The sequence below is a fragment of the Pseudopipra pipra genome, chromosome 3 (assembly GCF_036250125.1).
Source record: "Pseudopipra pipra isolate bDixPip1 chromosome 3, bDixPip1.hap1, whole genome shotgun sequence".
NCBI classification, from domain to species: Eukaryota; Metazoa; Chordata; class Aves; order Passeriformes; family Pipridae; genus Pseudopipra; species Pseudopipra pipra.
In genome coordinates this window covers 28061783-28088894 of record NC_087551.1, presented here as the reverse complement: position 1 = coordinate 28088894, position 27112 = coordinate 28061783, and the positions used below count along the sequence as shown (strand labels likewise).

The 27112-nt window shown below is 41.8% G+C and overlaps 1 long non-coding RNA gene across 1 annotated transcript; it reads right to left on the bottom strand.

The window, feature by feature from the left end:
• Positions 1 to 1231: 1231 nt before the first annotated feature.
• LOC135411160 (uncharacterized) lies at positions 1232 to 12884 on the bottom strand. Its single transcript, XR_010429015.1, has 5 exons — positions 12436 to 12884; positions 9937 to 10186; positions 9507 to 9706; positions 8661 to 8779; positions 1232 to 1752 (listed from the first exon to the last, which is right to left on the bottom strand). It is a non-coding gene; the product is annotated as an uncharacterized LOC135411160 (long non-coding RNA).
• Between the last annotated feature and the right edge of the window lie 14228 nt (positions 12885 to 27112).

The following is a 27112-nucleotide window of genomic DNA, read 5'->3' as shown; positions in this document are numbered from 1 at the left end:
GATTAGTGGAGATTGTGGTACCTCTTCTTTCAAGGCATATGGTCAAAAAAGTATACCTGGATAACACACAAAAATTAATAAAAATCCTCCTTTGCTCAATCTCTGCTTTTGGGATTAAAGTTCCTGAGTTTATCCACTCAGCTTAGGCAGTAGCTAGGATGTCTGTCTGAATGCTGCCTTGGATTTTTAACACCTTGAGCACAGATCAGATAAATTTTTCTTCAGTAATTCAACACAACCTTTAAAACACTATTAGATGACCCACTGGGTCAACTAGGGACTTAAAAGGAATTGTCCAAGTGAAGCGGAATTTATCCAAAGGAAAAAGCCAGTACAACTCCCATCTAAAATTCACCTTGAATGTCTTTGATAAGTGGTGAGCAGACCTTGTTTGGGCACAGGTATTAAATTAATTCATCTAAATATCAGAGGTCCTCATCCTATGCAATACTGACATATCAGACACGTACACAGATGGAGCAATTTTTGGCTGAACCATTACTAACCTTTTTGGCTCTGTGATGGCAGCAGGGCAACTGAGAGACCACACTGATAATTGCAGCAATATGCAAGGACAGCAGAAACTAAAATGACTGTAATTCATTTAAGAGTGCTTAATCTTCTGCCCAAGGAAATTAATGTCATAGGAAAAGATTATCTGAGATACTGCTGGGAGGGCTCAAATCTTTTTTGATCTGCTGCTCTGCTCCAGGCAGGCTTTTTTTTCAGCTCATGCAGTGCAATCACACTGAGTTCTTGAACATTTTGTGACCCTAAAATTTGTCCCACTCTTTGGTTTCACAGATGCAATCATCTTACAGGGGCCCCAGCCTTCCCCAGGGTTATGAGCAGACCTTGCAGCCGTACAGAGACTGTGAGATAAACCCTTACAGCCTCACTGGTTTGGGTTAGCACCCTGACAAATGCTCCAGAAGCAAACAGTCAACTCCTGCTCCTCTGCACTGGCACCTACATCCATTCCCAACATGCCAGCTTGCAGCCCTCAAAGCAGCATTCTTCAAAACTTCCTCTCTGCTGCTTCTCCTCCAAAACATTGTCTACCAGAAAGGAACAGATGCCAAGGGCAGCCCATGACTGACAGTCAGCAGCTTTAACTTTTCCTTTGCTTACTCTTGCTGTGTTACAGACAGTTCAGCCTTTCCACAGCCATTAGTTTCATTGACTGCCATCCCAGCCACCTATTTGGATTGTGAAAATTTGAAGGCAACGACATGAATACAGGTCAGCAGCCAAGTCAGAGACATGGGACTGGTTGGGAATGGAGCTCACATGACATACGAGAAAAATTCAAGTTCTTGCAGAGATCTCTGTGACAATTAATAAATTCCACCTCAGCAAGCCCATCTTCTGCTGTGAGTATTTCAGTGGTATGATAGCTTCAGAGTGAATTTTTGATTTTCACTTATCTTTTGATATTTGTCCCATGAATCTGATATAAAATCTTGCAGTTATTTCTTCAAACTTCTGGGTGCATGCAGGAAGAAAACATAAACAGCTTAACTACTTGTGAGATCTGCCTGGGGAATGAGACATAGGAAAACTGAGAGCTAAACTTAGCTATGGAAAAGGAAACAAGCTATAAAAACTGCTGTCAGGTGCAGAGGACCTGCTTGGGAATTGCAAGGGTTCAGTCTTTCCAAAAGGAGAAGTACATGCAATTGGAAAAATAGTCATAAAATTATTTATCTTCAGGAAAATGGATGAATCCTCAATTTTCCAGCTTGCAGAGACCTGAGGAGAAGATATGCATGTTTTCACAATTTGTATGTTTTCACTTTTCTCATCAGAGAAAGTCAGGGTTTTTTGACAGTGTGAGTATACCATAAACACTCATTTTCCTCTTGCATCCACTACAAATAAGTATCTTCTACCTTCCTCTTTCATCTGCTGGGTTTTAAATAGGGAGGATAACTACTCAGGAAGAGCATGGACACGGCAGTCAAGTTTGTGTAGTAGCAGCTGGAAATTTTCTGGTTGTTCAGAAGGAACCTAAACCTACTTAAAAGGCATACAGGAACCTAAACCTACTTAAAACCTATGCCTTACTTAAAAGGCATACAGGTGCTGGAAAGGAAAACAAGAGGTGTGGGTGGGCAAGAGGGGAGCCTGCTGCCCTCAGAGGTGTGCCATCTCAAAAACTCCCTGACAAAGCTCCACAACTATTCAGCAGCCAGAAAATGCTAAAGCTGACTGAAAAGCTGAAGGAGAAGGCAATGTAGGGAGAAGGAGACCTAAGCACTGTATGCAAGTGGACACTGAATGAACATTTCACCAGAAACCTCACCACATTTCTCCTTGATGAATGTGCAGACCAGCTCTACAGGAAATGCAGTAAGACGAGGCAGCCTCTAACTTTAACTTACCTTTATGTCAAAATCCCAGGTAATGTTGTAGCACTACAAAGCCCCTTTGAGAGCTCTTGCTGAAGCAGAAATTTTAACCTCACAAGAGAGCCAATAGCAGGAGTTCCTGAAAAAACAGGCCAAAAGCAGTTTCCTTGTAAATAACACTAAAATCAGAAAGTCTCCTGAATGTCAAAGAAAAACCAGTGGGCCAAGGACCTGGTTGCTGGCCTGAACTAGTCCAAGGGATGCTGCTCAGGATATGAATCATGGAAGCAGGACAGTTACATTCTGTTATGAGAGTGCTGTTTATTTTTCCTCCTCCTTCAGCCCTGGACCTCTCTGCTGTGCCTGCCACCAAGGCTGCCAGCTATAGAGGCTGTAAGGTGTATGACTGTTGACAGGAACTGAACTATAATCACAGCAGCTCCTGAAGCAGCCATCAGCTGGCAGCCGAGTTCGGAGAGGAGCCAGGAACCTGTGGGTCAAAAACTTTTCCCGATACTGTTTTTTTTCTGTCAATGGGAGTAGAAAGCATGGGAAGGTAGGTACTGTTCTGATTTGATTATCTCTCCATAGCCACTTGCCTTACCTAGAGATAAATCATTGGCCAAAACCAGTAGCTGAGGAAAAGCAGACTCCCTACCTGGTATACACCAGCCTTGAGGTAGTTTTAGTATGTACAATCAGTTAATAGAGAAGGCCAACTCTGCTTCCCTATCAGCCTCTAAGACTGACAGATAGAGTCTGGAGCAACAAACAGATTAATTTTTGCACTCAGGAATTTTATTTGTGATTTTCTGTTTGAAGAAACAGGACGATGATGAGCACAGTATTTAAACTGCATGACACAATGGTAGGACTCTTAGCACCCCTTGTGCTGTTTGTCTCATGCCCCTCAGTGAAAGACTAAGCGAGAAAGCCCTGGCTAATTTAAGCACAGTAGGAACTTTACCACTGCCTTCCATGGGAGCAGAATCTTGTTGCCCAGTTTTACTAACACCTTCCTAGCCATTGCAGTTTTATAGAATGCCAGCAGACCTAACATGGGTGATACTATTTTTCCAGAGAGTGCCCTTATTAACAGGGACACCACGGCTTGTCCAAACAACACAACTGTGCAAAGGTCACCTTGAAAGGAATTGTACTGAAGATCACAGTCCTCTCTTAGCTAGAAGATGCAATTAAAAATATATTACTTTAAATAACTCCCAAGGTCGTGTCCTCATTGCTGCAGGATTTTGGGAAAGCAGGTATTTAAGGGACTCCTCTTTCTTCATTCATTAAGCTCATCTTAAGAAATGTTATTAATGCTTAAAAAGGTTTCCTTTGTGAAATTAGCCATTTAGAGCAGAAAGGACTTTATACAAGCAAGCATGCTCCATCAAGAGCAAACCTTAGGTTAACTGGTACACACAGCAGAGCGTCAAATAAGGCCAGAGCTTCTGTAAGGAAATAATTGTACAAGATACACCCTCTGAAACAAATTAATATTCAGTTTTCCTGCCATGGGTGTAATTTCCCCTGACCTCAGCAGGCTTGAGCCCAAAGGGTGCACACCTTACAAAGCCCTTTTTCTCCCCTTGCTCCTTGAAGGAGAATCGGTCCAGGTGTTCAGCCTGCTTGTGGCTTCTCATGGGACCTGGGGAACCAGCAGACAGGGAATTGGAATAGTGAAATACTACCTTTGTACTCAGACAGAATAACCTGGCCCCCACTGGACAACTTCACAGGCATTTTATAGGGAGCCTCTTTTCTTCTTTTCACTCTTGCTGTTAAAGCATCACTCCGATGTTTCCTATATTAGAGCTTGCCACCATCACTTGTCCAGAACTCTCCTTCAGGAGGTATGGCACATATGCCAGTCCTCTGGGAACACTCTGCCCTTCCCAGGGAGAGACCATAACACCAGCTGGTAAAATGGTGAAATGAAGAAAAGTGCTGTTTCTTCTATGCACTCCAGAGAATGCTCTTGACCGTAAGTCGGGGTCAAGCAGCAGTTTCTAAAATCATAGGGCTGCCTGTATCAGGAACAGCACCTTCACCCACGCTGTCTGCTTTTGCAGGCCAGTTAAGGTTTGTAGCTCTGTGAGCAGAGCAGCAAAAGTTTTCTAGCCCTGCCAGTATCCCAACAAAAAAGCCCCAGCGACTTGCCAGGTCATCTTCAAGTCACTGGAAGGGCTGGTCCAAGATGCAGTGAGACACTTTCATTCCCCAGGCACTGAGGACTAGTGTCCAGCCATTCCCAAATTCAGGGTCATGACCCCATTTGGGCTGTGGGAATTATGAGAGTATTTACAACCCTGACTAAAGTTCAGTTTCATCCAATATCTGTGCTAGTGCTACAGACCCAGAGTCACCCACACCTACAGGAAAACTTCTGCTTCCCATCCCACTGGAAGCAGTGTTCTCCCATCTTAGTCTTCTTGCTGGCTTTTAAGCCAGGTGAAGAAACAGGCATAGTAATATTGTACTTCTAGTATCCAGTTCTCAAAATTTGTGTTACTATGAAACAATTCCCCAGTTATTCTAGATTCACATCAGTATTTCCTTTATCTTAGCAAGTACTTTACCTAAGAGAAGAGTGTGAATATGAGAAAATTTGGCTCCCTTGGTACTGTTAATATAGTTGAAAAATTGTCTGGTAAAAAAGCAGTACCTGTGTCAGTGGCTTTATAGATAAAGCAATCTCTCTCAAATAAATTACAAGGACTATACATGTTATTAGAAAAAAATAAATACAATTTCCCTGTCAAGGATCTGTAGAACCCCTTTCTGAAGCAACTGTCTGGGGCCATATGACAGCAATCTACTTATGTACCACCAATATGCTCCAGCAGGGAGCAGATAAAACAAACATTAGATAAAGGATCAACATTTCCCTGCGGGAATTTACAGATTCAGCCAGAAATTCTCTATGTACCAGGCTTGTTAGGAAAACATTTTTTTAAAAAACACATCCTGATAACAGCTTAATGCTAAATAATCCTAAATCCTGTAGAACTGCCTTCCACTCTCTGCCTTGACAAAGTCTCATTACTCAATTTTCACAATGTAAATGGGTGGTATAGAGAAATGAGGAAATATGGAGGGGAGGAGAAAAAAAAAACAGAAAAAAAATTGTATGAGAACAATATTTATGCCAGCTGGTTCTGTCATTCCCTAGAATTAAGGAAATCACAGCACTCTAGTAACATCAGCAAGTCCCCCAAATCCTTCTGTCTTTTGCTGTGTGCTTCAAAAAGCTGTCATTGATTTTAACAAACTCAGATCCAAAATGTTCAAATTAAATCCTCCCCAGAACCATTCACCCACTTTTCTATGTCAGCTGTATTGCTGTGTGCTATAACTATGCCACAGTTAGTTCTTCTTGCATGACAATCTACCTGAAAGACAGACAAGTTTGATTTACAGCTGTTCCATGGATGCCCAAAACCACCAGGATGCTTCCATGTGACACTGCTAAAAGGGCTTCTACTGTGCTCCTTGGAGGTGAAGTAATAAGGAAGCCTTGGTGCAGTACAGGACTTAGTTTTTATGAAGGGGTTTGTCCATGAAATTCAGACAGACATATGTAGATCATGCTGGTACTACAGCCAAGAGTCCTCATTCTTCACTTTCTTCTCTAATTTGAAATAATTCACAGCAATTTATACATCCTAGACAGTTTCCACTGTGCTTGTCATTTTAAATCATTTCAAGCACATAGACAACTAACAAAGATTCAGGAAAAGGGCAAAATGCTACAGTGAAAGAAAGGCTTATGCTACTCAAAAAGGCAAGAACCATTCTCGCAAGTACCGGTGGCGAGTGACACAAATGTGGTGCCTCATCTACTACAAACAAAGATTCAAAGGAAGTTTAGGAAGAGTGCATGGAGCTCAACACATGCCCGAGCACAAGGTCCAGGCACAATTCTAATGTCCTTTCAGATTTTAAAACTCATTCGTAACAGGATAAGACAGAAGGAGAGCTGCAACCTCTTTGAGATGATGTAGGACGAGCCAATCTGGAAGTACCCCAGAGACAGGCTGCTGCATACTGAGCCAAGGCAGGCAAGAGCTTGATGGTACTAACTAGTCCAAAGAGGAAAATATGGACAACATAAATCAAAGATCAGTGACACTTTGGAAATCGGCTAGGACATTGCATCCTGCCAGCCCAAAACCCTGTATCTACTCAAACCCAGAGGAACTGTCAAAGTCATTATTGAATAACTGAGGAGAACAAAATATTGACTTTAAGTCCTTTGTGCTCATAAATCGCATGTTTCATTTTCCAAGCTGCAACATTTTCCTTGCCTATGCAAATGCAATAGCTCAGGAAGTCTTTCTGCACCAGTTTGTTCCTATCAGTGATCATTTTGGTAGCAAAACAAAGCATTCCTGTTGTATAAACTTCCTTTGGCAAAACCTAATTATTTTTTTTACTATTGCATCCATCCTTCAAAAAATAATCAATCAAAACAAGTATCTTCCCATTCATTTTGTTTCATTTTTATCTTCATACTCATTTCTGGCATGAACACTCAAAATGAACAGATGATAGCAAACTACTTAAAATCCAGGGTCACATGAACACTGGTGCAAATTTTGGGCCCAAATGCTGAAGTATTGCTCCACCAAAAACCTCCCGGGCTTCTATTACTGGTTTGAACTACAGCCTGTAGCATGAAGGTGACAACACTGGTAGTGGAACTTGAACAAAATTTAAGTATAAGGAAGCACAGATATAATCTTACAAATGCAAACAGGTTTTCTTGTACTGATGGTGAATTTAATTCATGATAGTGATTTCATTTCCCTTAGAGGTCCAGATAACCATCTGGTATAAATCGAACTGATTCCTTTGACTTCAGTAGGATTATAATGCTCAAAGCCAGTTACAGGTCATACCCAGTGGCTAAGGAATTTTCACTTAAAGCTGGCAAACACCGAGAGCTTTAAGTTCCCAACCAAAGGCAAAGGGGAGCTGAAAAAAAAATATTTTTTCTAAACAATTCAAAAAGGAAAACCAGATATTATTTCAGGTCAGTCTGAAAACTTTAATTCAAATTAAATGAAAGGGCTTAAACTGCAAAATGCAAACCAAAAGTTAAAAGCTTTTCTTCAAAAAATACCGAAACAAACAGCTGTGGGACAGGGGGCATGAATCTCTATGCTTAAGGGCACTGGGTCAAAATAGAAAGGCAAAGTTTTCTTTCAAAAACACTTAATCATTTCATTTAGGGAATCACAAAGAAAACAACAGGGCAAGTTCTACTCTATATGATATGCAATTCTTCAAAAACTCACTTTTTTCAGGCTCCATATGATACGGCCAGGGGGACAGAAATGTATCCTTTCAAGCAGTAGCTGATTTGCCTTTTCTGTGACAACAGCAGCAGTAGCACAAGAACCTCACAATCTCACTCATCTCAGCTGCTCCGCTTTCAGAGTCTGTCCTGTGTCTTTGAACCCTTTGTAGAATGAAGTCTTATAGCAACCTAACATTAGCAAATCTAGGAACTTGAAGAGATCTGGTTTCCTACCGCTAAGCTGTGCTTGATACAAGAGATAGACCTGTTCACTTGCATTTGAATAGGATCATGCTTAGCTGTTGCATTCACTCCCTACATCACCAGTTGTTTCACCAGGTACTTACACACGACACTCTGAATGCAACCACAGGATCCAACAGCCCTGGCACAGCAGTGTACAGCTGGCACTGGGAGTGTGGCTGTGTCTCCAAACTAAGTCACCTGGAGGTGCAGGTCCAAAAAATAGGACATCCAGCATTAAAACACAGACCCCTTATAGCTCAGTAGCATCAGGAATAGACAATTATGTCTGTTGTGAGCTAAAGGCTATTCAAAACCCTGTATTAGTTGAGAGAGACCTGAATGCCTGGCTCTTTCATATGTTTTTGATGCCTGACATCCAGAGATAAGATGCTGCTTCTGAGCAAGGCAGCCTTTGAAAAGTTCATATGTTGAAATCGCAGTCGTTCGTGGTCCAGCCTACCTGCACCGTGCTCTCAGCTTCTGCTGTCTCCTCTTCCCTGTGCCACAGCCAACATGGCTCATTTTCCCTCTCTCCCTCCCCATGCACCTTCTCAGGACACAGCCAGACACTTCTTCAAAAACAGCTCCTGCCTGCTCCCAGTCCTCCCTTTTCAAGCTCCTTGCCTCCATTAACTAACGTCCAAATGGCTGGATGTCCCCTATACATCATGGTTAATACAGTTTGTCTATATAAAAAAAGGCAGCAACTGCAGTTGTTTAAAATTAGGCAAAATTTGAATAAAACAATCTCTCACCTTGCAAAGACAGCTGTGGATTCTCTCCAAGTGTTGTGAGCTCTTGCTTCCAGGGAAAACGTAACCAGAGCCCAAATGACGTGGCTGCTCCTTGGTATTGCTTGACAAAGGTTTCACTCCTACCAAAATAACATATCTTTTAGTACATGCTACATAGCCTGATGTCTATCAGGAGGAGGATACTCCCACCAGGGACTGTGCAGACCCTGGAATGTGTGTGGCCTGTAAAACCAGCTGAATTCAGCAGACACAAAACACCCAAGTGCAGCAATAGCAGCTTGGCACTGCCTATTTTTTTTTTAAAAGCAGAGTTTATAACCTTCTCACAGCTGGTGCCTGGGTGGCATCAGCCATCTGGTTTTTGAGCTTCTCTCCAGGAACTTTGTTTTACCAGTTACATTTTCATTTGCTCTTCAGAGCTAGAAAGCAAGTGAAAATGAACGGTGAGTCTGCTCCAGGATCCTCTGAACTGCGCTTCCCATTTGACTGCTGGCCTCTACTCTCCAATTTTTTTGCCAGGTATTTATCTTCATAATGGATGGATTTGTTGCCACCTTTCTGGAGCTGTTTTGTGACAAGGAATTTTAATTTGAGGTGACTCATGCAGAGTCCCAGAAGGACTGATCCTGAGAAGTGCTCAGTATGAGTGTAGTTGGCTCTCCCGGAAAAACAAGACTATAATTTTTAATATTTGAGGTGGGAAAAGACAAAAGCAGCAGCCTCTTGGCCCTAGGAGACTGTGATTTTTAGTAGAAAACAAGTAAAATTTGGCAACAACTTTGAGACATAAAAGTAACACCTATTTATTCATTAAATATATTTCATGTTAAAATAAATGGGATTCACCTGATTCAAGAAGAAGAGATTTGTGTCAGCTGGACAGTCAGGAGAGACTCTTTCTTTTCTTGTTTTTTTTTTTTTTTTTTTTTGGGTGGCATTTTATGCTTTACCTGCAAACTTCAGAGAATGGCTCAGCTGTGGCCCAATCGATTTGTTTAAAATTAATTTCCAATAAAAAGAGATATTTCAAATCCTACATGTAGGGCCTGGAAGAGAAAGAAAAATTGAGAGAGCAGTAGAGTAAAGAAACAAGGGGGTTGCCATCCACAAAACCTTTTAGACAGATAAACAAGCTTCAAGAGCAATATAAATTCAGTATCTGTCCTGGCCTTATAAGATATGCCTGGGTTGGGAGCACTAGTTTTACTACCCAGCTTTCAGACACAGGTGGCTATTCCAGCAGAGTGCAAAGGTTACCTGGCAAAGGTCTGCTCACCTTGAGAATAACATCCCCCAACATGCCTGATCCCTGTGTGCATCATACACTGAGCAGCTGCAGAGTTGGTCCTTTTCCAAAAGGCTGAAGCAATGAAACTCACTGTCTAGTGAGTTTCTAGTTCTCTAGAACTAGAAACCTAGTTCTCTTATCTTCAGATCTCACATTTACAGTGTTTCTGGAGGGTTTTTTACCATAGTCTTACACTTTGCTTCTCCTGTGAAGACTGCCTTGTAAGTGCTCTTACCACCTGTTTGCAAAAAGGGAGACAAATGACATTTCCTTGCAGTTGCATAATCTCATCTGTATTCATAGTTATAAGAATTTTGATGCAAGTCTTTCCCTATCCCTTTCTTTTTCCCAATACAGAGATCCTGTAAGGAAGAGTCCCAAGGAAAATCTGAAAATTACTTACAGTGACTCATATTTATTATGCCCTAATCAGACTTTTCTTATAAAAGGCTGAGTCACTCATTAGCTGAACCTTTGCAAAGAGAGAAAAAAAGTAAGGTTTGGATTTTTTTAAACAAATATTCAGATCTCAGTTTTCTCTGTTACAGCAACATGGATTATCACTTCAGCAGAATTTTGAGTAAATTCCTTTTTTTTTTTTTTTAAGTATTTCAAGTATTTTTTTCATACAGCAGCATCCTCATACCACTGAATTGACTTGAGTCTTGGGCTGCCAGGCAATATATTTTCGGGTGAAAGTGGTTCTCTTGAAGCCTCTTCTTCTGTTTCACATGCTCTGCATGTTTCACATTTATTTTCCAAACCCTCAACAACACGTATGTGACCAAGATGTATTTCCTCCTTGCACAAATAAGTGCAGTTGCTTGACATGTTATTCCCAGTTCAGACCTCCAACTCATATTGCCTTATATACAGCCCTCACCCCACTGGCTGCCCAGCCTGCCTGTTCTGGGGAAACCGAGCAGACCTGTGTGTGTCTGCTAATTTGCTGTGAGCCTGAGCAAGCCTCCTAGGGACTGTGATTCCTGCAAAACTCCCCTGCAAATCTTTCCTGCTGGTCTCTGTGAATCCAACACATTTGAAACAAAATGCTAGGGCACCTCTGTTTCTGACCAAACCTTACTGTGGTCAATTACTGCAAGCAAAATTAGAGGGAATTGTCATCTTCACACTACTCTTACTATTTCTTTCATCCTTTGGGTTCAAAGCACTCATGTTTTTGCATGAGAAAAGAAATTGTTGTCCACATCAGTTGCCTAGGATTCATTGGCAAATCTTGACTATGATGTTGTGGGTACTATCTAGATGGCAAAAACTAAAACAGATTTACCAGATTTTCCCAAGAAGAGGTTTTAGGAACCCATGTGACTTCAGCTACCCATGAAAAGATGATGTAGAAAAATAACCTGCCTTGACCTTTTATAATTATATACAGAAAACCAATGCAGTGCTTTTGTCCAGGGGGAAAAGAGAGTAAACAAAGGTGTGCTGGCTTGTGACTGGCAATTAAATCATGCGTGGTAGAGCGGAGTTTGTATCTTGCAGAGATTTGATGCTTGTATTTGCACATATACTGCTCAGTAGCCAGCAGTATAACTCTGTACAAGCTTTTGTGTGTAGTAGCAATGACCTTCATATTTATTTGGAGGGGAAGGTCTCTGATGTTAGGCACAGAGTTCAAGACCCATATTTAGTTTGAACCTTGCCCTGCAGGTGGCTCCCACACCTCTGAGATTTCCATATATCATATCATATCATATCATATATCATATCATATCATATCATATCATATCATATCATATCCATCTTTCTTCGAACGAGAAGCTGTCCCAAAGTGACTAATCACTGTCACATCTTCTCTCCTTCAGGAGCCAGTCAGGAATTACACACGTCTAACTCAGACAATTGTCTCTGTTGATAGATTGACACCAAATATTTGGCTCCAATCATGGAGACGCTTCAGGCAGAGACAGACACAGTGAGACCACAATTTCAGAGACCTTAAACCAGGATGTGTCAGTAGTCCCCTCCCCAGCCCTGTGGATACCTCTCATTCCTGCCCCTCACTTGTCCTTTGTTGGTATTGCCCCAAGTAATCCTGCAGCTTCACAGTCCACAAGGTCAAAGTAGCAATCCAGGGAAAGATAAACTCACAACAACAACAAATCTCAGCATAGACAGGTTGTCTAACCCCCACCAATGCACGACCCCACCAGCATGTCCAAGGCCACCATGGAGGAGGTAGAAGGGCAGGACTCAGTGGGTAGGCACAGGAAGGGGGTAGGATTGTTCCTTGTGGTGATAGTTAATGTCAAATTGCTGGTGACCTGTGGAAGGGATGCAAAGCCTCCAGCAAGGGATGCATTAGGAAAGCACCAGCCAGGCAGCACATTAAGATGAATTCTCAAACGTTCAAGCATGTGTACTATTTTTTTCCATTTAAGACTCACATGAATAACTGTGACCGTTTTTCCTACCGTGCGTGCTGTAAATAAATACTTCTGCTTGTGTTTTATTTTATCTTACCAAAATAACTATGGTGATTTCGCCATAGATAGCAGACACTTCTTGTTCAAAAGGTGTAATGAAGTGTAGTGGATCTGAAAGCCTTCAGAAGTGCCCAAGCCCTGCAGGGTATTTTCCAGAGTATCCAAAGGGTACAGGAGTGTGCCCCAATTAAGTTGCAGGAGATGGCCTGGCAGATGTCATTGTGGGTCAGAAGAAAAACACGTGATGCCTGCCTGGATCCTGAGCATCCCAGAGAATTTGACTCATCAACAGTCTTACACAGAGGTAAGCTGCAGCAGAAGAGATTTCAGCCTCTTAGCATCAACACATCTAGTTGCACTGAAAGAGAAAGAATATACCAAATGTTAATTTTGAAAGTGAAATTTGATCTAACGACAGCCAGTTTTGCACTTTCTTTTCTGTTGACACAGAAGAGTGTCAATATTTGCTATTCTCTGGCTCCTATTTGCATGAAGCTCAGCACGACCAAGGCTTTTTGACAGCAAACTATAAGAGCAAAAATGTTATCAGCAGTGCTATAAATGAGTGGGAAACCTCTCCCCAGACTAGTAATTCTTGTGGACAATTGTTTCAAGGTATTTGCCTCACTTAAGTACTCTGCAAATATGACTTCCAAGAAAAAAAACTGCTGGATTTCAGCTCTAGACCAGTCTGAGCCACACCATAGCTCAAATGTTGAAACAAACTTGTGAAAAGATCCCTGTGAATACAATTTTGTCAAGCAGAGTTGGTGCTGCAAGCCAGGATCAGCTAAGAAATGTGGATTACATCTGCCTCATTGAATCCTGTTATTATCATTATTACTTCACAGCTCATTTTTTCTTCCCAGAGCGAGGCTCTCCAAGCACAGGAATTTGCTGAGCTCCTGGTAACTTGCCACACACACTAACAAAGCTGGCATTTATCATGGCTTGTCAGAGCAACATTGCAGCCGCTGTGTTCTTGATCCCTGCTCCTGCAAGAAAAGCCCTGGGCCCTGCAGGCAGACAGGCTGAATCCACACACTGAATATTGCATATTGCCACACTGCTTATTTCTCCCTTCACCACAAGCTGTTACCTGCACTTTGCCTCATTCCTCTTGCCCACCTGCTTTGGTGAGACATGCCTGCTTAAGACAACTCTCTCCGCTGCAAAGGCCGCTGGTCTGGTCTCCCTTCCTTCTGTCCATTTTCACCAGCACAGCTCTGTTTCCCTGGTTGGGCTTTTCCACGTGGTCCCACACCCTGCAGTGGCAAATACCAATGCTGTGACTGGACCCACTGCTGATGGTCAGGGCTGGCACCGAAGGCAACTGTAATACTGTAAAAAAAAAAATTTGACAAGCACCAGAAAGATCATGTCCTACAGCAGGCATTCCCTAAGGCTAACGGCTTTGGTGTAGGTTTATATAAAAAGGAAATCATGGAACCCTGTCAGCTCTGCCTCCTGGCTCAGCTGGCAATGGTAATGTATAAATGAGCAGTCCAGCTTCTTGAAAGTTTCCCCAGCAGCTTCTTCAGTTCATTTTTCCATTTTTGAAACATACATTTTTTAAAGGTCATGATATCACAGGCTTGTGGTGTTTGCAGCACACCTAATTCCACAGAGGCGGCATTTGGTTTGGCTGTGTCTGCTCATCACAGAGTTCGCTAATTCTTATATTTTCTTTTGGCAGGATTAACGAGCTCATGGCTCACCTTCATATTTCTGGTGCTTTTGCATTAGGATACTTTGGAAGGAACTACACAGCTCCTAAAAAGTGTTAGAGAGACCTAAACTAGTCATGAAAGAGATGACACATTCAATTTTTCTTTGCCTTCTTAAGAGCTCCGTTGGTGACCCCTGAAGACAAGGCAACTCCTCCCATTAACTTGCAACTTGTTGAGTTGCCTTTTCAGGCGCACAGTATTGGGGACAAACACTCAAAACTACCATGTCCTGTTGCCTACACTTCACTCTTCTGTTGAGATGATTATCACAATAATTATCAATATAGCCAATTCTGTACAAGGCCTAAGATCTGCTAACTATCTTGAAAGTAAAACCCGACTCCAGAGAGTGACTATTCCCAGCTTGTCATTTGCATACATTAAATGAGGAATGAGAAAAACAGATGGGGGAGAGAAGGGGGTCTTTTCTTTTTCCCTCACTGTGCCCCTCACTGCAGCATAATTGCTGAAGGTGTTAAAGACACTGTCATCCTCAACTATTTCTTTCCCACAGCTGCACATGGGCTTGTGGTATTGGTGGGAAAGTGGAAAGACCAGTCCACATAACACGTGAACAGATATCTTGGGTTTCTTTCATTGGCAGCTCTGGGGACTACTTCCACTTTTTCTGTTTATTTTTTACTTTTACCTTAAAAATCTTGGATACATAAAGTACCTATTCTTCATCTTCATCTACTCCTGTACCAGGCAATATTTTTACTACCTTCTCTATCTTTACCAATGTTTAAGTTTTTAATGGATGCTTGTCATCCTGCTCTCTTTTTCTTTCAGCTGGGGTATGCTAAAGCTCACACATCCTCATGGGTCAGGATTAGAAGGTCCCACCATCCACCCCATCAGCCAGAGGAAGAACATATCCCAGTGTGAGTTCTTCTGTAGCCAGCTCTGCATTCTCTCCTGCATCCAGCTCCTCTGGGTTCTGCAAACTTCACTAAGATCCTCAGTGGGAGATTGTGGGTGTCCAAAAGTACACCGAAAAGACAACTTTTCGAATATTCTCAAGGCCTATTTCCAAAATCAGATTACTTCAGAAAATTCCACTGCTATCACCTGCAACACCTGGCTTTTTTAAAAGCTTTGAAACCTGGAGGACAATCTCAGTGTAAGACATGCTGTGATTTCTCCCTTTTCTGTCAGCTCTGAGACTGGGTCTCACAGGCTGCTGACATTTCCATCCCCTTTCCTCGTCATACAATTTTTCCTGTGCTTTAAATGACATGTCATTTGTTAGTTTGTTAAATGACATGTCATTTGTTAGTTCCACTCATCCTTACAGCTTATGCAAACCACACGCAGTGTTCGGTACCATCCCACACAGGTAAGTACCTTATCCCTGGACTGGCTGTGTGTGGAACAATGATTACATGAACAACCTTGCTGTGTGGTGTGGTTTGTGTTAGCGTGGGCAGGGCTAAGGCACACCTTTGTATACAAGTAGTGGAGCAGACCAAGAAAGGGCTGAGGTCCTACAGGAATGTTTTTCCATGGCTCCAGACAAGCCTGAGAACACACTGCCTCCTGCTCAGGTGAGATTTAATATTGCCACTAGGTACAATACTCTTGTTGCAAAGGCCAGGGATGTTTCCCATCCACTCTGCCTGCTCCACAGCACCTGGCAGTACCCTGGAGGCAGCACCAAGCATGATCCAGTGCCTTGCAAGGGTGGCTGCCTGCTCCTGCTGATGCAGTTGCCAATGCATTTGTTGCACCTCCATCAGCTGTTGTTTTAGAGGTGCTCTTGGCAAAAAGGAAAAAGCACGACTGTCTCTATGCCAGGGCAGCCTCCAGGCTCCCATTATGTATGGCTGCTGCCACCGGTGAGTGAGTCTGCAGCTCCGAGGTCAGCCATTCTTGCTGAATGCCATTGCCATTAGGCAATTCTCATAAATACTGTGAAAAATGGGCTGGCTTTATCCTGATAGGCATGAACAGAGCACTCAATAGCAACATGTACCTTTGGGACAGAAGAGAAGGAGAGATCTCTCAATTTGGCCAGATTTACACACAATGCAACTCAAAGCTGTAGATAGATATTGCTGCCACAGAAGATGCCACAGTCCACGGTAAATCTGTCTGTGCGCATCCTCACTGGAGCCCAAGGTGTCCAGAATAACAGGTTTTGTCATTTTTGAGCAAGAAAGGATCTAAGAAACATTCATCAAGGTATATCTCCATCCTATCAAGCAAGTCTACCTCAAAATATATCCCCTTCCAGCAGGGAGAACACTTGTTCTGAGGACTGAAAATTGCCTTTAGACTTCATTGATTTCTGTGTTTTTAAGTTTCTCTTTTCTCTTTTCATCGTGAACCTAATTTTTGTGTTAGTCTCTTGCATTTTTTATGTATCTGTTGGAGGAATGTGATGAAATAAGGTTGCTGACTAGATGCACCCAGTAGTCCATACCTAGCATGCCTGTAATATATAAAAAACCAGTACTAACTCTGTGAACACAAGAAACATGGTGGTGGGTTAAGCAGTTTCAGACTGAGGAACTTAGGAAGGACTATATCCACTCCGGCATATAATAACCTGTTTAATAACCTGTGACTGGAAAAGATGGAGTTATAACAGACCCTTCTGCTGGAAAGACAAAAGGCTATATCGGACTTAGAGCGTGGAATTTAACACAATACTCTGAGCTCTGACAGTCCTTTTGTAACACCAAAGCTGGAAAACAGTATTCTTGGCTCTCTGATGTTCAGCTTTCTCCCTCTGTAAAAAGGGATTAATAGTACTTACCTAGCCCATAGACATGTTGAGACAATTTGCCTACCACATTTTGAAGTCTGCATCTGAGAGATGCTTTACAAAAGCAGACTATTATTAAAAGCACAGTCCTTTTGGAAAAGCAGCTAAAAATAATTAGTTGCATATTCAAGTGTGTTCTGTAGTCTTTTTTCTTTTCATTGCTGGTCTTCATTGAATATTTCTTGTGTATTTTAAGCATGACATGATTGAAAAATAAATAACATCTGCCTGAGAAATCTTCTTTCAAACAATACCAAAAAATTGGGCAGATCAAACAGAAGGAGGTCTTTGCCATCTCTTGGATCTTTCCTTCCTTATCAGGTACAAGCTTAGAAGAGGATAAAATGGAGCACCATAAATCATAGAGATCTGCATGGCATTATCTCCCTTGATGTTTACTGCACAAAACATGCATTTTGCTGGGTTTAGTCATTCATCTTCACATGAGTAACAATCCATTTTGTTACTAAGGATATCTATTGGTGGCAAATTAATGTAAGTGGATTCATTAAATATGTTTTCCTTTGAATATGTGACTGTTTCACTTCCCCCTCCTCAGAATACAAATGCTGCTCTGCATCACTGCACTGTGAATCAGTAGGGTTCTTCTAATTTTACAGGCACAGCTAGAAAACAAAAAATGGCATCAATTTAATTTTTTTTACTGCAAGTTAAAAATATCTCAAAACAAACCCCTTTGTCACACAGGGACAGATTCTGATCTAGGAAAAGCATGAAGTAGGAGTAGTTTCACAGAAGAAAAAGCAATTATTCTGTACAGCTCCTAACAGAAGTGAGGACTTCAGTACTCTGAAGATACAAAATCTATATGGACCTCCCTCAGCATCTGCCTCTTCCCTGCATTGCTCCACTGCCAGCCCAGGCCCCAGTGGCTGCCACTTGATGCTTTTCCAAACCAGCAGCTGCTTCTCAGCTACCACCTCTTCTCTGGCATCTTTTCACCTCACTTTCCCCGGCCACACAGATGATCTCAGGCAAAGAGATCTTAACTTGATGTTATATAACTACAGGATTTCTCTGCTCCAAAGGAAACCCAGGCAATATAACTGGTCTATTTGCCCCTGCCCCCAAATTAGTATTGAAAACATCTTTAAAACAACCTTACTGTACAACCTAAAGAAAACCCTCCCAAGCAATTTTAAGTTACTCTGTGTCTGACACAGATTTCACTTTTTTAAGTAGAAAGACAAACCGTGACAATGAGATGATAACTCATGGTTAAGCGTGGCTTTGAATTTCCTGGCTGAACCGTTGCTAGCTTATGTCAGAAATTCAGTTCTTTTGTAAACAAATAAACAAAAAAACCCCCAAAACAAACAGCTCCCTACCTCCCTCCACCTCCAAAAATGCAAGGCCCAAATCCCTCTATCAGCATATTTCCTATAAATCTTGTAATATTTAGCCTGAGGACCAGAACAGTTCATTGGGTAAGTTTGTAATTAGAAAGTTTTACAAGGTGCATTTCGCCTACTTCAGAGACAAGAGCATCTCCCCCAGAGCCCTTCTGGTCTGCCAACTGCATAAATTTCTGTAATTAGATTTTTTCTTTTTACTAGACATGTTATGAATCCACTGGAAAAGAGCAGTCCCAGCCCTAGTCAATATATCCACTTGACACTTATATAGTATGCCATTAATATTTTGAAATTATTGGATCTCAGATCTTTTTATGAACAAAAGATGTCATCTCCCCATCATCAATGAACAAATGTCATCTCCCCATCAACATCAACATGAGACATCAAACTTCTTAAACACTGTTATTCCCCCGTCCTCTGTTTCTTAGAATATCTTAACACTGACTGCATTGATGCATTTAAAATTACTAGGGAAAATCGTTTCTTGGCTGTCACTTTGCCAAGTTTCACTGTGAAATGTGTTTTTATATCTCCATTATGAAACCTTGGAAGTTGGGAGCAAAGAGCAAAACTAAACTGGGAGGGATATTGAACTGCAGTCACAGTCCAGCAAAGCAATTCACTGCAGCTATAGTTCATCTGATCCTGTTCCTTTGATGCCTAGACAAATGTATTAGCTGAAAGACAAGGAAAGAAGCAATACAGGAGCTTTCTTGGGAGATGAGAGCATCCAGGTGAGCCTGACTGTGCTTTGCAGCTGCCTGCAAAGGATTCTGAAGAGCAGCAATTGCAATTTTGTGATAGTGCTCTATGGCACAACCATTTTCTTTCACGTTGAATTCAATCTGAGGCAAGAAGCTGAAGAGTCAATAACTATGATACTGAGTGTTACGTTCCACATGTTTTAAGAATGTCAGTGTCACTTGCTTTTTCAGGAAGGCTCATACACACATTAGGAAAAAGCAAACTGTTTCACTATGAAAAACATCTAAGCCACTGTTTGCTTAAACCCTATTATTTTTAACTTTAAACTCCCCAAACAGCTTTTTGTCCTTGCATGTGACTGACATGCTACAACGAGATGCACAAGCAATTAGGAAAAATTTACTGTTTCTTTCTATATACCATTGCTTCATTATTTCTAGCTGTTGAACTTGGACTGACTTGGTGGATTGAACAGATTTTCCAACAGGTAATTGACTTCAAGAGAAGGCCTGGAATAATTCTATCTGGCTGTTACACTGGGAATGAGTCTCCTTTCATTAATTAATCACTTTGAGGAGAATTTTTCTTTCTGAATAAATGCATTATTTTTAAACATATGACATTTAGCTGTATAAATAAACTCTAGAACTGTGATTTAAAATGTGTGCTAACTGCAGGCACGGCATGCCAGGGATAGCAGAGCCTCCTCTGCATTTTCTGGAGTGACTTTATGTTCTGATTACAAAGAAATGGGGGCAGGGAAATGAACTGGCTTGTGATTTCATCCACTTAGTACCAGGATTTCTTCATTTGCATGACTGTTGCATTTAAAGACACACTCAAGGAGACATCAGCTGTCAGGGAGGACCAAAGTGTACTCAAAGAAAAAAGAAGCATACCCAAAAAGGAAAGAAAACCCAACCAAAAAAAAAAAAAAAAAAAAAAAAAGAGGCAACAAATTGGTCTTTCAAACATGCTCCCTCTGGTTCAACTGGATTCGTTCAGCGAAAGTAATTCAAAGCTTTTTTCATTTTAAAACCTGTTTTTCACAGTATGAGGCTTGGATAGATGTTCTCTCCCAAATCTGGTTTTAAGATCTGAAGATATTGCTACCCACATTGCTAACAAGAGGTTACCATCTCCCAGCTAATTTTATCTCAAATGGATTAATATTTTTCAGCAGCAGGGCTGGGTGGAAGTCTGTCTCTAATGAAGAAGGTGATTCTTAAAAAAATCACCTCCCTGCTAAAACAAACACTGAGTGTCTGGCAACACTTTCTGTCTGCAAGTCTAAAAACAGCCAAAGAAAAATTTCATACAATCAACTACTAAAATATACAACTCATTCCTGTATCTGACTAAGGGAATGGGATTAGTCCTAGTGCTCGTTGTTGACCAAATGTTGTGGTGGTGAGAAGTTTTCATTGAATTCCAGAGATGAAACACGTGGATGGCTGGCAGATCCATTGTTTGCTGGGCCATGATGCTGAGGTCTGAGCCCCTGGCTGCTGAAAGGATGTACATCGATGTGCCTTCTTTAAGCGTTCACCACTGGCCAACATCACCTACTGGGCATTACCTGACCATTTCTGTCCTCACAGTGTTGCTTTACATTAGTTATTCAGAAACACTAGTAAGTGAATACTGGGTTTGGACTCAGCATGGGGCACTTGGCTTTTGCCAAGTTTCTCTCTCTCTCTCTCTCTGTTTTTTTTCTAGTCTTCTTAGAAAGGAACTCAAACAGTTCCCCACACCTATCCAGGACAAACTGGACTCAAGGCAACTCTGCTCCAAAAACCTTTCCCTGCAACTTCTAACAAAGAAGAAAAGCCATCAGTCACAGCTCTATTAGTACTTCATTAGAAGTCACAAAAGTACTTTCCATGCCTAGCCCACAGCAGACAGGAGTGCATGTGGTTGGCAAAGTGTCCAGACCCTTTATGGACTAGCAGACAGGCAAAGCACTCGACCCACTGGCTACAAGTGGGCAGGAAGCCATTAAAAATAAAAAGTCTCTGCTTCATCAGGTATTAACATGATGCTCCAGAGTGTACGATTAGAACAAACATTAACATAATCATGCTTTTTTAGGGGTCTCATTTTAAAGCAACATTTTTCTAGTAACACCTCTTCAACATCTCTCCTACATTCAGCTGCACGCAAGGTATTAAACTGGGGCCAAGCCAGTAACAACAGCAGAGCCGTCCTGCCTGGCAGTCCCAGCAGTCTGCTCCATCAGTTCCCACAAGCCTATTGAGCAATACATATAGGAAGAAAGCTGCAGCTGTAGCTCTGGCTGCACTTCACTCAGAAGGTATGCATTCCCCATTCCAAAACAGCCAGGGCTTTATTAAAGTGCTAACTAAAAAACGGTGGAAAAAAGAGAATGAACCCCAAATTCATTAAATTCATTTAAACTTTTTCCAGTCACTGGGGAAGCTCCAGTTTGCATGATGACTACAAAAGTAAAGCATCTAACAGCCTCGCCAAGCAATTTGAATGTGTCTGTACAAGACAAAAATTCAAAGCTTTCCTACTCGAGCTATCAATCAAAGTGAAGCTAAAATTATAGCTTAACAAGCAGGTATACACATTTTAGTTAGCAAATGAGGCAAGCAGGGCACATTATTTTTAGTTGCAGTGATGAGGAAAAGAGTGAAAAATAGAAGGAGGAAGGAAGGAAGGAAAAATCGTGTCTCTCCATTTGGCTCAAGCTTCTGAAGTTTTAGTTAATATTGGCAGCATTTGGATACGATATGTCTCCTAATGGCACTCAAGAAGTCTCTTGGACAGAACTATTGCTGTGCGTGTAATTATATAGTAATTAGGGGTTTTTTTTAAAAATGAGCTAGAAAAGAATGATTGAACTCACCCCAAACTTGCAAATTAATTTTTAACTGTTTTATTAGACGAGCCCGTGGAGCCAGGATGACCGTAAAACACTGCTTTTTTCAAGCAGATGCTCACTAAAATCCAATGTACATCAACATGTATTTTCTCCTTGATTCCAAATGTTTTTCAGCTGAACCCACAGAAAACTTTCAAATTATTTATGACAAAATCTGGATCAACAATGAGCTGATTTTCTCTCTCTTAAATTATGGAAACAATTTGCCCAAACACAGCCGTCATTCATCTTCCCTAATACCATACAATAACACGCCAGTTGCAGGATCGCTAATTGGACTCTTTAGTCTGGTCCCTCAGACCCAAAGTTAGCCAAGTTTCCATTCTCTGCATTGTATCAGCAAAACAGCTTCTCATAACACTGGATGATGGAGGAAGACATCCAATTTATCTTGCAGGTACATGTTGCTGAATGTATTAATGAAAGTCACAAACACATTCCTACCTACCAAGGAGCTTCAGTTCCAGCAGGGTTACGGTTGCTGTTGTATGTTTTTCCTAAAGGCTGTTTGGTAAAAGTGCTCTCCCTTAGAACTTTAACTCTGCCCTCCACATACATACACCGTCACAAACACAGTGTTAGGAACAAACAAGTTCCTCCCAGTGCGTTTTGAAATGTAGAAGACCATGACTGTGGATGCCAGAACTCTGTCCTGACCTCATCTTTTAGCACATTTTTCTCCAAAATCATGATCCTTTGCCCCGGCTAAGGCCTATCCATCCATGACGGCACTGAATTCAGGTTGCAGAAACTGGATGTTTTTGTTAAAACTTGACTTAAACAAGAGTTGTCCTGGTAAACTGCTTATCCTAAACAATACAAGGCTGCCTTCTCAAAAAGATGTGGCAAGACCCTTTTTGCCAAAGACAAAAGGTCACCTGTGAAGTGTAAGCTGTTTTTCACAGTAAAACAACTTCATTTTTGCTAATGTTTGGTGGGAAAGACTCATGGGTGCTGCTTAATCCATTTTCAGAATAATCAGCCAAACAAAACTGGAAGCAAAGACTAGACTGTGTCATGATATCAGAATTTTCTGAATGCTATTCTCATTGGTTTGATGAACGGGAAGGCAGGGGGGATCTCTTTTCCTTTTCATAATTCTTTCCCCATAAGGAATATTTCCCAAAGAAATTTTTTAATCATAAATTGCAGCCAGTAACTCACTGCAGAGGGAAAAGAAACAAGTCAGTAGTGAAGAGTCAGCTTTCTGGTCCCAGCAGGGAACCAAAAGAAGCAGCTTTTTCCTATTACTATTTAGCCCATTCTGGGGTGTGATTCCTTAGCGCCTTCATGGCTCATAGGGATGTTTTGGTCAGTCTTTTAATTTTAAGAACAGTTTGATCTGTGTTTCTGTTGCTTTCAGGGCACACACTGTATTTTCTTGCTGCTTCTAGAACTCTCCTAAATGCTGGAGGTGCTTCAGGCTCAAGACTGCACTTAGGTGATAAAAAGGTCACTGAACTGAAAGGAACAGCTTTAGGGAGCTTATGTTCCCCGCTAGAAACCAGCTCAAAATTTTCAGTAAAGCAGAAGTTTGAATTTCTGAGCAGCTGTTACCCCATGGGCATGAGCAGACTCAGCAGAGCAGGAGTGTCTGCTGGAGAGGATCTTGAGGGTTTGGTGTGCTGTGACCCTGAGCATGAAAAACGGCCACAAGTGGAGTTCACAGAACAGAAACGTGGGTGGGCTGGCTCGCTGGTCTGACAAGAGACTGTTTCACTTAAGTGCAATGTGTGCAGAGGAGTCTGGGGGTGGGTTAAGGCCATTGTGTTTACCAACTTTGAAGGGCTTTTGATGGGTTTTCAACTCAGAGGTTGAGAGATTTCAGCCAGGACTGGCAAGTGTCCTGGAAAAAACAGACTTGTCTAACCGTTGTTAGTATAAACAGGTCCTCTCCTCAGCCAAAGCAACCCAGCAAGCAAACAGCATGGGCGAAACAGGAAAGTTTGAGAATGAAGTCAGAGGTAAGAGTTGCTGGAGAACGGAAAAGTGACAGCTGAGAGCCAAGTAAACTACCTGAAATAAAATCAAAAGCCTCCATTACGTGACTGCTCACCCCCCGTCTATCCAAGCGTCATATTCAAAGTGTTTCATTATCTTCTGAAACCTGGTGAGTTCACAGCCTGGATAACAACTTGGACAGTGAATCTAAGAGTTTCATGGGCCTTTTGCCTGTATTGACTTTCTCTATGCGGGAACAAAGCAAGTATGAGTAGGATCCAGGTATGGAGAAAAACAAAGCATGGAAAGTGAGATGGAGATTTTCAATAGCTTGGGGAGAAGCAAGAAATGTGATGGTCAGAAAAAAGAAATGTTTGATGTGAAAGAAAAAAGAAGACGGAAGAAGTGCAGGCTGTTGGACACATCAAGAGTACCCTGAGGCATGTCCCTGCAAGATTCACAGGTGTTGGCTGGGGGCCTGACAGCCAAGAGCTGCGCTGGTAAACATGCATTTAGAGGGGGATCAACCCAGGACACAGCAGTACTGGAGAGGAACGCTCCCCCGAAGACCAGTGCAGAGGCTGCCTTGGGATTTTCTGACTGAATTTTGTCCTCATGGTTGCAGGGAAAATCTGTTGCTAAGCTGCTCCAGCCGCAAACCTTAATAGTGCATCTCGTCTACGACATTTATCAGCCTGGAAAATTACGAGATGACAAAAACAAACAATGCCATGCTATGCTCCACTGGGTCTTCCCCCGTAGCATGGAGTGTCACCACTGCCAGCTGCAATGAACACAGGAAAGAAAATTTGGGCAGCTGCAACCAAGACTCATTTGTGCCCACTAAAACTATTACCCTGGATACCACAAGAGCAGTTAACTTGAACTCATCACAGCTGAAATTAGAGCTGCCCCTCAGGAAACAAAACGACCACTAAAGAGTGGGGGTTTTGTTGCCTCTCTGTCATAGGTGGATTTTTACTGTTGTATGTTTTCAGGCACTCCAGAATAAGTACTCTAGTAACCAATTACTTTCATATGGTGAAGCCTGGTACTCAGAGCTTCCTACTCCCATTTTTTTTTGCCAGCCAGACTGTAACCACTCAGTTTGAACTGGCCCTGATGGCCTTTGACTGATTTTTTTTTTATTTTTCAGCAAAATGGTTGGACTGTTTCCAAAGCAGAAGCTGTTGTTTGTGATTTTATGCTTACAAGATCCTCACAGAAGCAACTCCAAACCACATGATCTGGAGCAAGGACCTGACCTTTGCATCTAAAAAGTAAAAACTCATGTAAAAATTTACCCTAACTATGAGTCTTTCGGGGGTGAGAAAAAGAAAGTGCAAAAGCAAAATTCTCTTTCCATAGTTCACACAAGCTCTATAGAAGCTTCTAGAACAAATTCACATCCCAAAAGTTCACCCATGTTTGGCATATTTCTGTTTTTTCTGATGTTCTGGTGGAACAGAGCACTCTGGGGGGTCTGAATCCAATTAACAGCTAGGCAGAAAAAAAGGAAAGAGAGATTTTGCTTACCAGAATAGTGCACTGCACTATACACTCACACACACTGCAGAAATGAACCAGATGTGCATTCACTGGCTTTTACAAACACACATAAAGACAGTACTATGACTACAGTATGAAGCAATTAAAACTGTTTAATTCTCCCTGGTTCCATGATACATTTCCAGCAACACAGGAGTTAAACAGGCAGCAACTGAGCTGAAAACAAAGACCAGTTGTTTGGATGCAAGACAATAGGCTATAGAAAGAGATGCAGCTACACAGGGAGATCCTGTGATCTGGACTTGGAGAGAGTATTGGGAAGAAAACAAAAGAAATAATAATGAATTGTAGTACTTCACTTTTCAAACTTGGTACAAACATTAACTGATGAGATTACCTTGGAGGCAAATTGCAGACAATGACAACGTAGGTAAAGAAATAAGCACAGAGGAGCATTTAGCCAGGAAAAGGAGAAAGGAATTTTCTCTGGAGAAAGACCCTGTTGGCCACAAAGGGTCAACCTGCTCTGGTGCTTGCCTTCAGAGGGCTACTTCTGGGAATCTGCTGAGAAGCTGAGCACAGCAGTGGGAGGTTACAGAGGCCATAGGTCAAGCTCCTTTGCCAGCCACTGGAACAAGAAGTTTCACATTTTGCTTTTAGAGTAAGCAAAGGGTCCTGGACAAGGAGGCTGAAGAGCCTTTGAGCTGCCATACTAGTATAGATAAATGACCCATTTGGTCTGCTATCCTGGGAACATCTATCCTGAACTCATAACTCTGTGTTAAGGGAATTTGACATCATTAATCCTGGATTAACTTCTTTTTTTTTCTTTCCCACAGCTGCAGAAGGAAAGTTATGACCTTGCTGTGCCAATGGAGTGAAAGCATCACCACTGTTGACTCTCCATCACCAGTGGGCTCCTGGAGAACACTGGTGTTTATTGCCACAGTAAATCTCTTTCCCTTCCCCTTTCCCTGACCTAAGGGTGACCTATCTATTAGATTAACAGTACTTCAGTGGAGTGTGCTAATCAGTTTGCACACTACATTGTCAAGAGAAGCATGTGCAAGTCAGAAGAAGGGAAGAACATTGTATTGATGGTCTGATAATCCTGTTACAAACAGGAAGGAAAGCTAGATTAATCTATAAATATACAATATTTTTAGAGCCGAACTCAAAAAATTTCTAGTTTGGTTTACTCTCATGTTTTCTATGGTTTCAAAGGTAAAAGTCTAATTTTTGCAGAGAAGTCTGAAAAAAATACTTGGATACAATGCCCACTTTATTATGGCTATTGAAAGAAGGTGGAGTGATGAAGAACAATCTGGTAGGAATTATTGATTTATATGGAGCATAATACATAGAGATGTATAATAACTGATTTGTCAGCTTAACTACTGGCCTGGAAAAATAGTATGGGGAGAGGCGAGCAGGAATCAATTTCAGGTTGGCCTAAACTTATCACGGGTCCGAATCATGGGTCATTTACTGCCACCATCTGCAACTCTTAGAACGCTTCCATCAATGCTGGCTCTGTACAATCCTAAACATCCACTGGTCAGATTATGTGACTAATATATCTGTTCTAGAACAGGCAGCAGTTTCAAGTATTGAGGCCATGTTACTGAGAACACAGCTGCGTTGGGCAGGGCACGTCTCCAGGATGAAGGACCACCACCTCCCTAAGATCATGCTCTATGGTGAACTTGCCACTGGCTGCTGCAAGAGAGAAGCCCTGAAGAGGAGATACAAGGACTCCCTGAAACAACATC